A 12,671-nucleotide genomic window follows, 5' to 3' on the forward strand; every position below is an offset into this window, starting at 1 on the left:
TGTTACTAATTTTTATTAAAAGATTGCTAATGTTCATGTAAAACATGAAAAAAAAATCAGTGAATCTGATAGTGTGAACTTGGGGACTAGATACTCAGAGCTATGACCAAGCAGAGGGATTCATGCAAAAAAGTATGTGCTTTCCTCTCCTGGGCTCAGCTCTGTTTCACACTCTCTTGCACTCCAGATGATCAGTGATGTCTCTCCAGCAAGTGCCTGTGCCTCCTGGGCATGCCAGTCTTGGCTTCTGGCCTGCAGCACCTTGCTCCACATCGGGCCCCAGCTCACAAGCACTGTTGTGCACTATTAGTGGGAATTGTTTTGTGTTGTTGGAAGGCTTCTTGGATACTCAGCAAGCATCAGCCTTTTAATTTTGGAGGCTTGTTGTCATTCAGATGTGTAACTCTGCAGGTGTACAAAGTATCAGATTTTACTGCCAGTGGGTTGTACTTGACATGTCTTAAATTGTATGTTTTTTGGAGAAGTTTATATACTTTCTTGAAGACAGGATAGCCTTTTCTTTAATATCCATTTAAAATCTATTCATTTCATTTAGTGGGAGTGTTAACTTGTCACCAAACAGGACTCTACTTAAAAGAAAATTTAAAACTCTTTGGCTTATATGTGCAGGCTGGGTGTGGTGGTGCATGTCTGTAATCCCAGCAGTGCAAGAGGCTGAAGCAGGAGGATAGGGAGTTCCAGCCAGCCTCAGCAAGGGCAAGGTGCTAAGCAACTCAGTGAAACCCTGTCTCTAAATAAAATACAAAATAGTGCTGAAGATGTGGTTTAGTGGTCAAATGCCCCTGAATTCAATCCCAGATACACCTCCCCACCCCCCACCAAATTGCTTCTACACCCTGATGCCCCTTGACTATGTGATGAGAAAGTCCTGCTTCTGAACAATGCAGACAGTGTGCAGGCCAAAGTACAAATGCCAGACAACTTCCTGGACATTGGGATGGCCTGCAGTTGGCTTAGGGGTGGATCTGATGACAGTAGCAAGGACCCCATTGATGTCAACTATAAGAAGCTCAAAAGTGACATTAAGGTAGTTGACGAAGACTGTGAAGAAGCAGAGTATGTTAGGAACACAGGCAAACATGCACAATGCCTATGACCTGGAAGTTTGGATATCTCTAAGGTAGAGTGCAAAGGGGAGAGCCAACACTACAAACCCTTTAAGTAGCTTCACAATGGAAGGTTGCTGTGGCACAGGTGCAGGACCACCAACTTTGCTGGGATCCTGTTCTCCTGTCTAGGCATAGCCCTGCCTGAAGCACCTGTGACAGTCTATATGTTTGGCAAAGGGATATTTTTTGCTGATATGGTCTCAAAGAGTACCTACTACTTCCGCACATCTCAGGGAGACAAGATAGGTTAAATCCTGTTGGGAGAAGTTGCCCTGGGGAACATGTGTGAACTGAAGCATGCTTCAAATATCAACCAATTACCCAAAGGCAAGCAGAGTGTCAAAAGATTTGGGCAAAACTATCCCTGATCCTTTGGCTAGTATTACTCTGGAGAGTATAAATTACTGGGATCTCATCAGGTGTTATCCACACCTGCCTACTATACAATGAATACATTGTCTTTGATATTGCTTAGATAAATAAGAAGTATCTACTGAAATTCAACTTTAAGACATCTCTGTGGTAAACAGAGATGTGAGTTTCACCCTGTGACTCTAATTTGAATTAACTGTGTGCTCATGCACCAACACACCCAACAGAAACCTCAACTAAGCTGCCAATGGATGTTACCTTTACTAAATCTCCTTAGAAAGGGTTTTTACATGAACAGGTTAAAAGGTTTTTCTCAATTTTTCAAATCCCTTTTATGTTTAGTGTTGCATTGGAGGGTTTGAGGGTTCTATCTTGCCAGGCACAGTCCTGACAGATATATCTGACAGTAGAGGGAAAGTGGGGGAGAGGTTTTTGGTTTGTTTTGTTTGCTTAGACTAGTCCTATTTTTGTTAAAGCCAATTACAGCAGTTGCCTTATTGGTTTCCCAAGAGATGGAAACAATATGCTTCCACCCTTTTCTCTAAGTGTTCATCTTTAGTTTTAATTCTGGCAATGTGTGATGCATTTATTTTGAGCTAAACATAAAAACTAATTTCATACTAGAAATGTTACGATTAACAATATTTGATAATATCATCAGTGATCATTTGCCTATTAAGTTTCTCAAACCAGAACTCTAAAAACACAAATAGTTTTTGGAAGTTACATACATTTTCTTTCTGTTTTCCTTTTTTGTATTTTTATTTAGAGTCAGTGTGTTGCTTAGTTGCTGAGGCCGACTTTGAACTTGTGATCCTCCTGTCTTAGCCTCCTGAGCTGCTGGGATTGCAGATGTGCACCACTGTGCCCAGCTAGAAAACAAATCTTGTCTGTTCTTCTGGTGGTGATATGGACAGAAGCTAATTGAGCCATGTAAGAAATGCTTGCTTGTGCATCAGTCCTATGATGAGCCTGTCACCTGCTTACCCCACTAAATTCACATGACCCAAGAAAGGAGGAAGCATGATTCCCCAAGGAACAATCAAGGTGCTATTACCAGAAGAAGGGGAAACAGAGGCTGGAAAGCCCAAAATAGAGTGGCAGGTACTGCCAGCATTCCACCCAGGCTCCTAGGGAGCCCTGGACACCTCATCACACACAGTACCCACCATAGCTTTCCAAACTTCCTGAGTTTGAAATAAGCTGAAGAAGCTTGGTGGATTCCCTCTTGCCCTCTTCCTTGATTTTCTCTGGTCCAAGTATTTCTAAAAATTTTAGGACACCTCTGACCTCAAGAAATTCTCTCAGGTACCAATTACTGTCCAGGGAATAGAAGAGTTGAAACAAAACATTTGACAAATTCCTTGACACTGACCTCCTAAGGGAGTCTAAGTTCCTTTCCTCACATATTTTGCCTCCTATCCCGGAAATGTCCATAGGTAAAGTGATATGATACTTTGGATATTCTTCCTTCTAGCAGGAAGTGGACATCTCTTTATTTTTGGCTTTCCAGCCTCTGTTTCCCCTTCTTCTGGTAATAGCACCTTGATTGTCCCTTGGGGACTCATGCTTCCTCTTGGGTCATGTGAATTTAGTGGGGTAAACAGGTGACAGGTATGTCATCCTTCTGGCTATGAAATTGGTGCGGGGCCAGGCATGTGACCTAAGCTGATCCAATGAGGCTCAAAAGCCAGAATGTTCTTGGGACCCATGTTAAAGATTGGTTTCTTTTCAGCATAGCTGAGCTATAAGGTGCATGTCTGGAGCTCCTGGGAACCCCAGCTCACGGAGCCTCTGAATATAGAGGACAGATGGAGACCTTAAGGGGAAAGAGGGAGGGTGGGACCAAATACTGATGATATTGTTTGAACCCCTGGGTCTAGTCAGGTCTGAAATATGTATTTCCACCTCTGGGTTGTTCAGTCAGGCAAGCCAATAAATCTCTTCTTCCTGAGTGTAGCAGGAATTACTTTTCTGTAATTCTCCATCAAAAGGATACTAACTAGTAAAGGGCCAATGAGGAACATGGGATGGAGGAGTCATTGGAGCAGACTTCTGGGGGACACTACATCTGGGCCCATCTTGAAGGTTAGGGGGCACCTACAGATACCTAGAATCCCATGTGATATGAATACCCAGGATACCACGAGAGACTGGAATTTCTCTAGAGTGAATCTTACCTGCCCACAGCTGATAAGAAGATGCCAATTGACCTGAAAAGCTTTTCTAAACATAGGTAAAGTGATATAGCTGAACCACAAGTCAAAGAATTCTTTTCAGGGTGCTTTTCCCTAGAGAAATAGATTCTGTGCCTGATTCTGGGTAACCCTTCAGGTCCAGGATAACAAAGCAGCTGGAATGCACACTTTACTCTGAGAGGAGCTAAAGGGGAAGGGGCAACACACAGAGGATAGGTGCTGGGTCATTCCTTGTTGTCCAGGAAGTTCCTCCAGGGTAGTTTAGCCACTTGGCTCTGACAGGTTCCCCTCCCTGTTCCCCCATCCTCTGCCCTGTTCCTGACTCAGTGCATTCTCCTTTTCTTCAGTGACCAGCTAGGCCAACCAACTTTTGTCACCATCTTTTCTCTCTGTACTAGACTGGTCTTCTTGCATCAATCAAAGGTGCATGGAAAAAGTTAAGGGTCAATTTCTCAAGTCTCTCTAAGCCATGATCATTGTACTCTTGTGTCTCAGTATAGTTCATTATTTTGGGCCCAATCCTAGATTTCAACTTCCTAATTAATTATCAATTGTGTACTTGCTCAAAGTTTTACACTGGAGGTTACTGTCCTTATGAAGAATTGTATGGCTTCCTAATAAGAATAATAAGAGATGGTAGAAAAATTAAACTTTGATTTTAAACAGCCTCAATATTTAATGTTTATTTTTAAAAATCAGCCTTTGCAAAAAGTCTCATCATAATATAGCACCCACAGCATGTGTCAGCTTGGATACAAGGTATAAAATCAAGCCACAATAGAAAGGGAACCAGTCAATAATTACTAGGCTCATAACATATCACAGGCTCTTTGAACACTTTAAGAAATTAGCTGAAATTATTACAGCTCATGGAGGATGACTGAGAGCTTCCAAGACTGATAAGAGCTAATGTAATGGGTTGGAGGTAATAATGCTTTGTTGGGGGAAGGGTGGGGGAATGAGTCAAATTATCTCTGCTGCACCCTGGTTCCCAGGATGCCAATAGAAGTAAATACAGATTGGTTCATTAGGAAAGGCTCTTTACTGCAAAAACAGCATTTGCTCTAGAGCTAGGCTCCCCTGCATGTTGCCACCATAGCTGGGGGCCAGGTTATCAGCCACATGGCAGTCTCTTTATCCCTACCTTATCCCCTCCCTGTTCCCCCATCCTCTGCCCTGTTCCTGACTCAGTGCATTCTCCTTTTCTTCAGTGACCAGCTAGGCCAACCAACTTTTGTCACCATCTTTTCTCTCTGTACTAGACTGGTCTTCTTTTCATAGTCACTTGCTATACATATTTTGGGTCTATTATTTTCATTATTTAGTTCTAGAAGGTTGCCATAGTATCAGCAGCAGATAACAAATACCAGGCAGTGTGCTAACTGCTTTGCTTGAATTGTCTCATATAATCCTCACTATAGCTCTCTGGTGCTCACTGTCAGTATTTCCATTTACTCCATGAGTATAACATGAAGTTACCAAAGGAAACTGGGATTTGAACCTGAGCAGGCTAGCCCAGGTTCTTCCTGCCAGGCCTTTCTACCTGTAGACATAGGGAGTGGGCGAGGCTGCTGATGTGGGTGGTCTCCCTGTATGGTGTTGCAGGTGGAGTTGTGGGTTTGCACTGCCTACCTAGTGGGAGATCCTGGAGTACAATAGATGGCCTATGGGCTTTGGGTCAGACAGATCCATTCCTATTTACTAGTAAATTACTCAATCTTTCCAAGTTCATTTTTTTCTTACCTATAATAAATGTCAGTCCTCAGTACTCCCCCCACCTCCCAAAGTTAGGAAATAATACATAATTCTGGCAATAGAAAGTGAATCTACAGCTGTACCTTTAAGGCCTGGTTCATCCAGTCATTGCATAAGCATTAGCTGAATGTCCACTAAATGTAAGGCACTATTACTAGCACCTGAGGTATGGGGAAGAATGACGATGCCTAGTACAAGTGCAATGACTGAGTAAGAAAGGAAGTGGGCTGGACACAGAATCCTTGGAAACACTAACGTTTAGGAGTGGGAGGAAATTCTGCAGCTGAGACAGAGAAATAGCAATAGAAGAAGGACAAGAAGAAGAGAGCTGAGAAGGGGCAGAGGCCATCAGGCTGGACTAAATGAGGTGAAGGAGGCACAGCCCTTGCCTTGGATCTCGAATTTAAAGGGGCACCAAAGTTGTGTGCAATGGCAGACACCTATGATCCCAGTGACTTGGGCAGTTGAGACAGGAGAACTGTAAACCTGAGGCCTGTCCTTGCAACCCAGCAAGACCCCCCCCAAAAAAAGGGGTGGGGATATAGCTCAGTGGTAAATCATCTCTGTAAAGGGCACCAAAATTAAAAAAAAAAAACACCTCAGCAATAAAATCATATTTCAATGCAACATTTAAAATAATCAAATTAATATAAAATTCATGATGAATCAAATATCAACATTTTACATAAAAACAGGATCTGACTCTGCACCTGAGATCCTGCCTCACTTACCTCACCCTATGTTCAACTGGAAAATGTTAAGTAAGACAAGGAAAGAAAACTGGAAATCTAAATTTGGCTGCACAGAGGTTGGTGATAACCACGGTGAGCTTAGTTTCATGACTTGAGGGTTGAGAAGCCAGATTACAGGTACTAACATTTCTCAAAGCATGATCCATGAACCATAGCATCAGAGTTATTGGGAGCACTTGTTAGAAAAAAAAAGGTCAGGCCCTATACTTAATCTGTTAAATCAGAACCCTAGTGGTGGGGTGGGCGTAGGGAGGTAGACTAGTAATATGTACGTCTTATTTTTAATTTTTTGCTCAGCTGGATTAAAACCCAGGGTTTCGTGATGTTAGGTAAGCACTCTACCATGGAGCTATGTCCCCAACCTTAACCTTTATTTTAAACCTCTTTGTTAAGAGCCATAGCCAAGTAAGAATGATGCATGGCATTTTTGGTTGAAAGGTTATGCCAGCAAGCCATTGAGATGATAATGATTATGTTAAGATGTGCATTCAATTGGATATTGGACCCCTGCTGTCCTCCTTGGCCTGTTATTTTGGAGCTCTCCTGGGACTCCTGGAGAGTTCCCATTGTTTGGGGAAGTGTGGTAGGAGGAATTTCTGGAGGAGGGATTTTCCTGTTGGTGTGGTGTGTCCAGGAGAAGACCATGTGCGTGGTGTTCGAAGGAGTTTTGGAAATAAAGTTTGTTCCTGCTTGAGTGGCTTATGATTTTGTGCCCAGCCAGACTGTAGCAACTCTTTTTATGCACACGAAAGGACGACATTAGGGTGAACCTAGAGACATATTCTGATATTCCCTTTGGTCTGTGTTCTAGGTCTGAATCTGATCAATAATTAAAAAAAAAAAAAGTTGGTGCCCTTTCTCACTGAGTTATATCCTCATCCCTTTTTACTTTTTAAAAAGTTTATTTTGGTGGTATCAAATCCAGGGCCTCATGCATGCCAGGCAAGCATTCTACTGTAAGGGTCCGGCGGAGCGTCGGAGGGAGAGACCACACAAGAGACCAGCTTCATGCAATTGCAGGGGGAAGTTTTATTGAACCAGCATGCTGGGACTCAAGGCTCACTCAGGAAGGGAGAGCAGCCCAGAGCCCAGAGCAGAGGTCAAGCAGAGCTTAAGTACACTTTTTGGAGAGGGTGGGGGGCTTTGCATACATCAGAACAAATCATCTTTAGGCACGGGAAAATTGAACAACAACCCTGAGCCATGATTAGTGCATACATTGGCGGGAACAGATTGGACAGGAGTGATTGGTGCTCCTAAGTGGGGTACACATTCAAACTGATTGGTTTAGGTCCTGCAATGCCTACGTCTGAGCTATTTGGAGCCCTTAGCTAATAAACAACCAGGGAATCAATGGAAATATTTACTGGGCAGTTCAGGTATTGTTCTAACAGCTACAGAGATTACAGGTTCCGGGGGTAGCAGAGGAATTTTAACAATACCTGGCCTATTATTATTATTTTTAGCCCAAGCCTTTCAATTTAGAAACTTTACAATGCCCAATCTTTTACACTTTAACTCAGACTCTTGCAGTTTAGAATCAGCTTAGAAATTTTACCTTTACACTACCACGGAGCTCCATCCCCACATCTCCAGAAGTCCCTACTTTCCATTTTGAGACAAGGTCACACCAAGCCACCCAGGTGGCCCAGAATTTGTGATCTTTCCACCCCAGCACACCCACAGCTGGGATTACAGTCATGTGCCACCACACCAGGCTGTTTAATAATTTTATCAGTAACTTAAATGGAAGGAAAAAACAGCTCTGTTTAATTAAGTCTTCAGTCCTGCCCAGCTGCAGACTCTCTGGTTCATTCTTTCCTTTATTCAGCAAACAAGTGCCAGCCCTCCTAGATAATAGCAATGCAGAGCTGAACAATGAAGGAGACAGATGCAGCTCCTGGTCTCTCAGTGGGGGTGAAAGAGATATTGACCAGGTAATAACAATCAAATGTTATGACTATCAGGACAGATCGAGGGCTGTGAGTACAGGTAATGGGAACCTCAGGTTCTCAGGTAGTCTGGGCCTCAGTGAAGGGCTTTCTAAAAACTGATGTTTAAATTGAGGTCTGAATATGGGAGTATGAATTAGTTAAATAAGGAGGGGGGTTTCAGAAGAAAAGGGGGTTCAGGCTAGGGGAAAACTCTATAATAAAAGGGTCTGAGTTGGGTGTAGTGGTGTACACCTATAAGCCAGTTACCAGAAAGACTGAGGCAGGAGGATTACAGTCCAAGGGCAAGCTCTGGCAATTTAATGAGATCCTTTTTCAAAACAAAAAATACAAAGGACTCCAGCTGACATGCCACCTTGCGGAGGAGCTGAGGCGCTGGGACAGGCTGCAGAGAGAGTCTTTGGGGAGATAATCCTGCAGTTCCTGGACACAGTGGCACATGGAATGTTGACATATCCAACCAGACCTTGAAGGACAAATATGATACCATGAAGGTCACTTCTACTGTCTTGGAGGAGAACCTGAGGAAAACTACTGCAGAGAACCAGGAGCCAGTCACTAGGCAGATGGCCAAGAAGGCCCAGGAAGCCAGCTGCCTCAATGCAGAGAAGGAAAAGGACTCCAGGAGACAGCAAGCCTGGCTGCAGAAAGAGCTTGCCGAAGCCACAAAGGAACTGCTGCCCGTTGAACAGGATGATGACACTGAAGTCATTGTGGGTGGGACAGAGCACACAGAGGAGATCTCTCTGTGCAAGCTATCAGCAGAGCAGCAGCTAAGTGACTCTCACAGCCTGCTGGAGGTCTTCAGGATTCTATCACTAATACCTTTAGGAGATGCTCTGTCTCTCCGTTTCCAGTCCCCCAAGACAATGTGAGCACTCATTCTGGCTCTGGTAAACATACGAGGGTACCAACTACTACTGCCTTATGTGTCTTTGATGCACATGATGGGGAAGTTAATCCTATGCAGTTCAGGGCAGGTTCCCTATTACTGGCCACAGGTGAATGGAAATGTTAAGTTATGGGAAGCACTTGGAGACAAATATGAGTTCAAAGGCTCCCTATCTGGTAGTAATGCTGGAATTGCAAGCATTGAATTTTTTTTTTTGAGAGAGAGAGAGAGAGAGAGTTTTAAAATATTTTTTAGTTTTTGGTGGACACAACATCTTTATTTTATTTTTATGTGGTGCTGAGGATCGAACCCAGTGCCCCATGCATGCCAGGCGAGCATGTCACCCACCACTTGAGCCACATCCCCAGCCCCAAGCATTGAATTTTCATTTTTTTCTTTTTCTATTTTTTATTGGTTCTTTTTGGTTATATATAACATTAGGATTCATTTGATAGTACTGGGGCTTACAACTTCAAATAATTTTGGAAGCTGAATCTGGACTGTGGATGATTATTGATTATAGCACATGCACACAGGACATAGTGGGAAAGTGTTCCCTGCTGATTTCCTGCTGGAAAATGCATGGATGTCTCAGGAAGTCATGACCTGACCCTTGAACTCTGGGATCTATGCAAGAAAGCATAAAGAGAGCATTTGCAGGATTCAGTTACAATGATGTTGTTTGCACAGAGCAATGTGTGATGAGTGGACTTTTTGACAAGAACAGTCATTTCGGGGACATCTGATCCGAGTGTGGTGTGAGAAATGGAGCTGTTGGGGAAGATTTTTGCTTTGGATCTAAACCCAGAAAGGACTGAACTTCTGAGCTCTTCCCATGATGACTTGCTGAAAATCATTGATTTTCAGACAAATGCTCTCAAGCAGAGGTTCAGTGCACCTGGATTCCAGTGCAGCTCTGACTGTACCAGAGTCTTCAGGCCTGATTGCAGTTATGTGGCAGCAGTCTTGGCCAAGGGCTCTCTCTGTTCTCTCTCTATGTCTGGATAGTGCTCACAGGGAATGAGGAGAAGGTTCTTTCAAAACAGCACAGCTGCTCCCTTAGGCTGGATTCAGTGAGGCCCGACTGCTAAGTGAGCCAGACTTACAGTGCATGGAGAATTTCTCTAGAATTCTTTTGCTGTCAACGAGTCTCTGCCTGGGCAGGTACAGCTGGATTTGGAATGCACTGGGTATGGTTTACAGTCTTGACTCCAGTGCTCTTCTGGTCTCTCCCAGAAGCTCTTCTGTCAACACTGTGGTGTGGTCTCCCTCCAGTGTGCATGTTGTCAGTGTGAACAAAAGCAGCAGATCTATGCTAAGGGCACAGAATTGATGACCTTCAGGAGAGTAGCAGGGATGCACACAGTCCTGTCCTGTGGACACAGGTCCTTCCAGAGAAGAGCCCATGTCATGCAACATGGTGGCCTTCCTTTGTACAGGATTTCTGAGAATTTTGACTAAGCTCTCTAATGGCTCGGAGGAAAAAATACTGAAACAGCCCGGCCCTGCAAGTCACCTGGCCAAGGATCAGGCTCTTGTCTCAGTTGGTGTGGGAAACACTAGTAATTCTGATAATTCCATACCTCATTGGGGAGCCACAGGGTCCCCTCTAGCTCTTCTCACTGGATGACAGTGCCAGTGACACCCACATGTCCAGGTTTGTCTGCAGCTGTGCTGCTCCCATCCAGTTCTACCAGATGCACAGCTATGGGAGGCCATCCTTGCATGTGATTTGAGTTACCTCCCTGGCTGGGTGAGAGACGCTTAGAAACAACTGTGTTAGAGCCTTCCCCACCCTTTTCCAGGTCTGAGGGCTTGTCCTTGCAGAGGCGTGTCTGGCCACTGCCCTGAAGACCCAAGCATCACCCCTGACCTTGGGATGCTGCCCCCTTCATCTTCATTGGATGAGATTTTCCCTGGAAGTTTTTGTTCCCCAATAAAAGCCCACTCCCTGACATGTTCTCTCTCTCTCTCTCTCTCTCTCTCTCTCTCTCTCTCTCTCTCTCTCTCTCTCTCTCTTTCTCTCGCCTCTTCTGTAAACCTCGCCACCACTTTAGGTGGCTGGAGGCAGGAGCTAGGAGAAGCCATCTCAGAGCTGGTATTAAAGGTAATGAGAGTCTTGTCTCTTTAATTTTAAACTCCCTAGCAATTACTTATGAACCAAACCTTCTTTCATGAAGTCAGCGCTGGTCGCGTGGCAGACATAGCCCTTCAACTGGAGGTCCTTTGCCTAGTGCTCTAAGCATTGGATTAGAGGAAATCCCAAACACAGGGCCTAGGCTGATCATTGGGCTCTCATGAACTCATTATTGCTGAAACCTGAGGTCTTTTGAGTGGTCTTAAAAACTGTGACTCCATCCAGCTCAGTTCTTCTACATATCTACTTCTTGGTCAAGAAATGTATATTGATTTGGTTAAAAAAGTTTTTGAGACAGGCAAGGACATGTGCCAGCCTTTTCAAGTGAGGTGGGTTTGTGACAGAGTTGAAAATTGGGCTCCTGAATCATTTTTCAAATGCATGGAAGGTGTGTGCTTGTCACATTCTTACTGATGACAAAGGATTTGAGGAATCTGATGTATTTTCTCCAGAGCTGGTAGTGGCGATTCCAGCCACTAACCCTCTCCAGTCCTGTATGCACTGACCTTGGAGTTCAGTGCAGGAAGCCCAGTCCAAGGAGCATGGTGGTGTTGTTTCCTGTTGGGCTGTGATGAAGGCTTCGGAAACATTTATCCTTATCCGTTGACCTGTGTAAGATTTTAATTCTGTGTCAGTGTCCATAACATCATGTTTTTATCACATTTTCATTTGCACTTTTTCATCTTCATTTTCCATCATTTCCCTGCTTGCATCTTCTTTTTTGTTTTGCCATTCAAAGAACTTGTATTGAGGGGAGTGGAAATTCACAGCCAGGGCACATCTTTAATTTATTTAACTATGTATGTTGCCCAACAGAACTTGATCATAAATAAAAAAAAGAATCAAGAATCAAGAAAGGCAGTCTTCAAATTGCAGGGTGGGTCAAGCCCATAGAGACATTTTGGTTTCTTTATTTTTATAATCTTTCTTACATCACTGCATAATGATAAACTTGCCAGAAGACAAACTGTCTTCACTGATAAGTGAGCTATTCAGGACAAATAGTATAAAAATGAAAAGTTTTCTGGATAGAAAAGACACAGACAAGTAAAAGAATGTGTACAGGGCAATGACCCAGACAGAGCAATATGACAACTGTGGCAAGAAGAAGAATGAGAAGAAAAGAAGCCACAGAAGATTCAATGAACAGGACTGAAGGCTTTGTTGCGCACAGAAAAATTTCTAAATTCACATGACACACAAGAGGACCAACAGTTATTTGCATTAATAATTTTCCTTCTTTGTGTCCAAGTCCTTTAGTTTGTCCTGGTGACAATGACAGTACCTGAGCCAGGAGAAGAAAAAGAAGAGATGTGGAAGACCAGAGTTAGAGAACCCAGCCAACACCCCAAACTACAGAGAAAATAACTGAATCTAGGGAGTAAAAACAACCAGTGTTTAGGACACCACAAACAGCCTGCACCCCAAATCATGCACAGTTTAGCCTTCACCACACAAGGTTCCAGGACTTTCCTCTCATTAG

General features: G+C 43.6%; 1 pseudogene; it reads left to right on the forward strand.

The window, feature by feature from the left end:
* The first annotated feature begins 931 nt into the window (after positions 1–931).
* LOC144249392 (autophagy-related protein 16-1-like) lies at positions 932–10,384 on the forward strand (annotated as a pseudogene).
* Positions 10,385–12,671: the final 2,287 nt, after the last annotated feature.

This window comes from Urocitellus parryii, chromosome 11 (genome assembly GCF_045843805.1).
Source record: "Urocitellus parryii isolate mUroPar1 chromosome 11, mUroPar1.hap1, whole genome shotgun sequence".
NCBI classification, from domain to species: domain Eukaryota; kingdom Metazoa; phylum Chordata; class Mammalia; order Rodentia; family Sciuridae; genus Urocitellus; species Urocitellus parryii.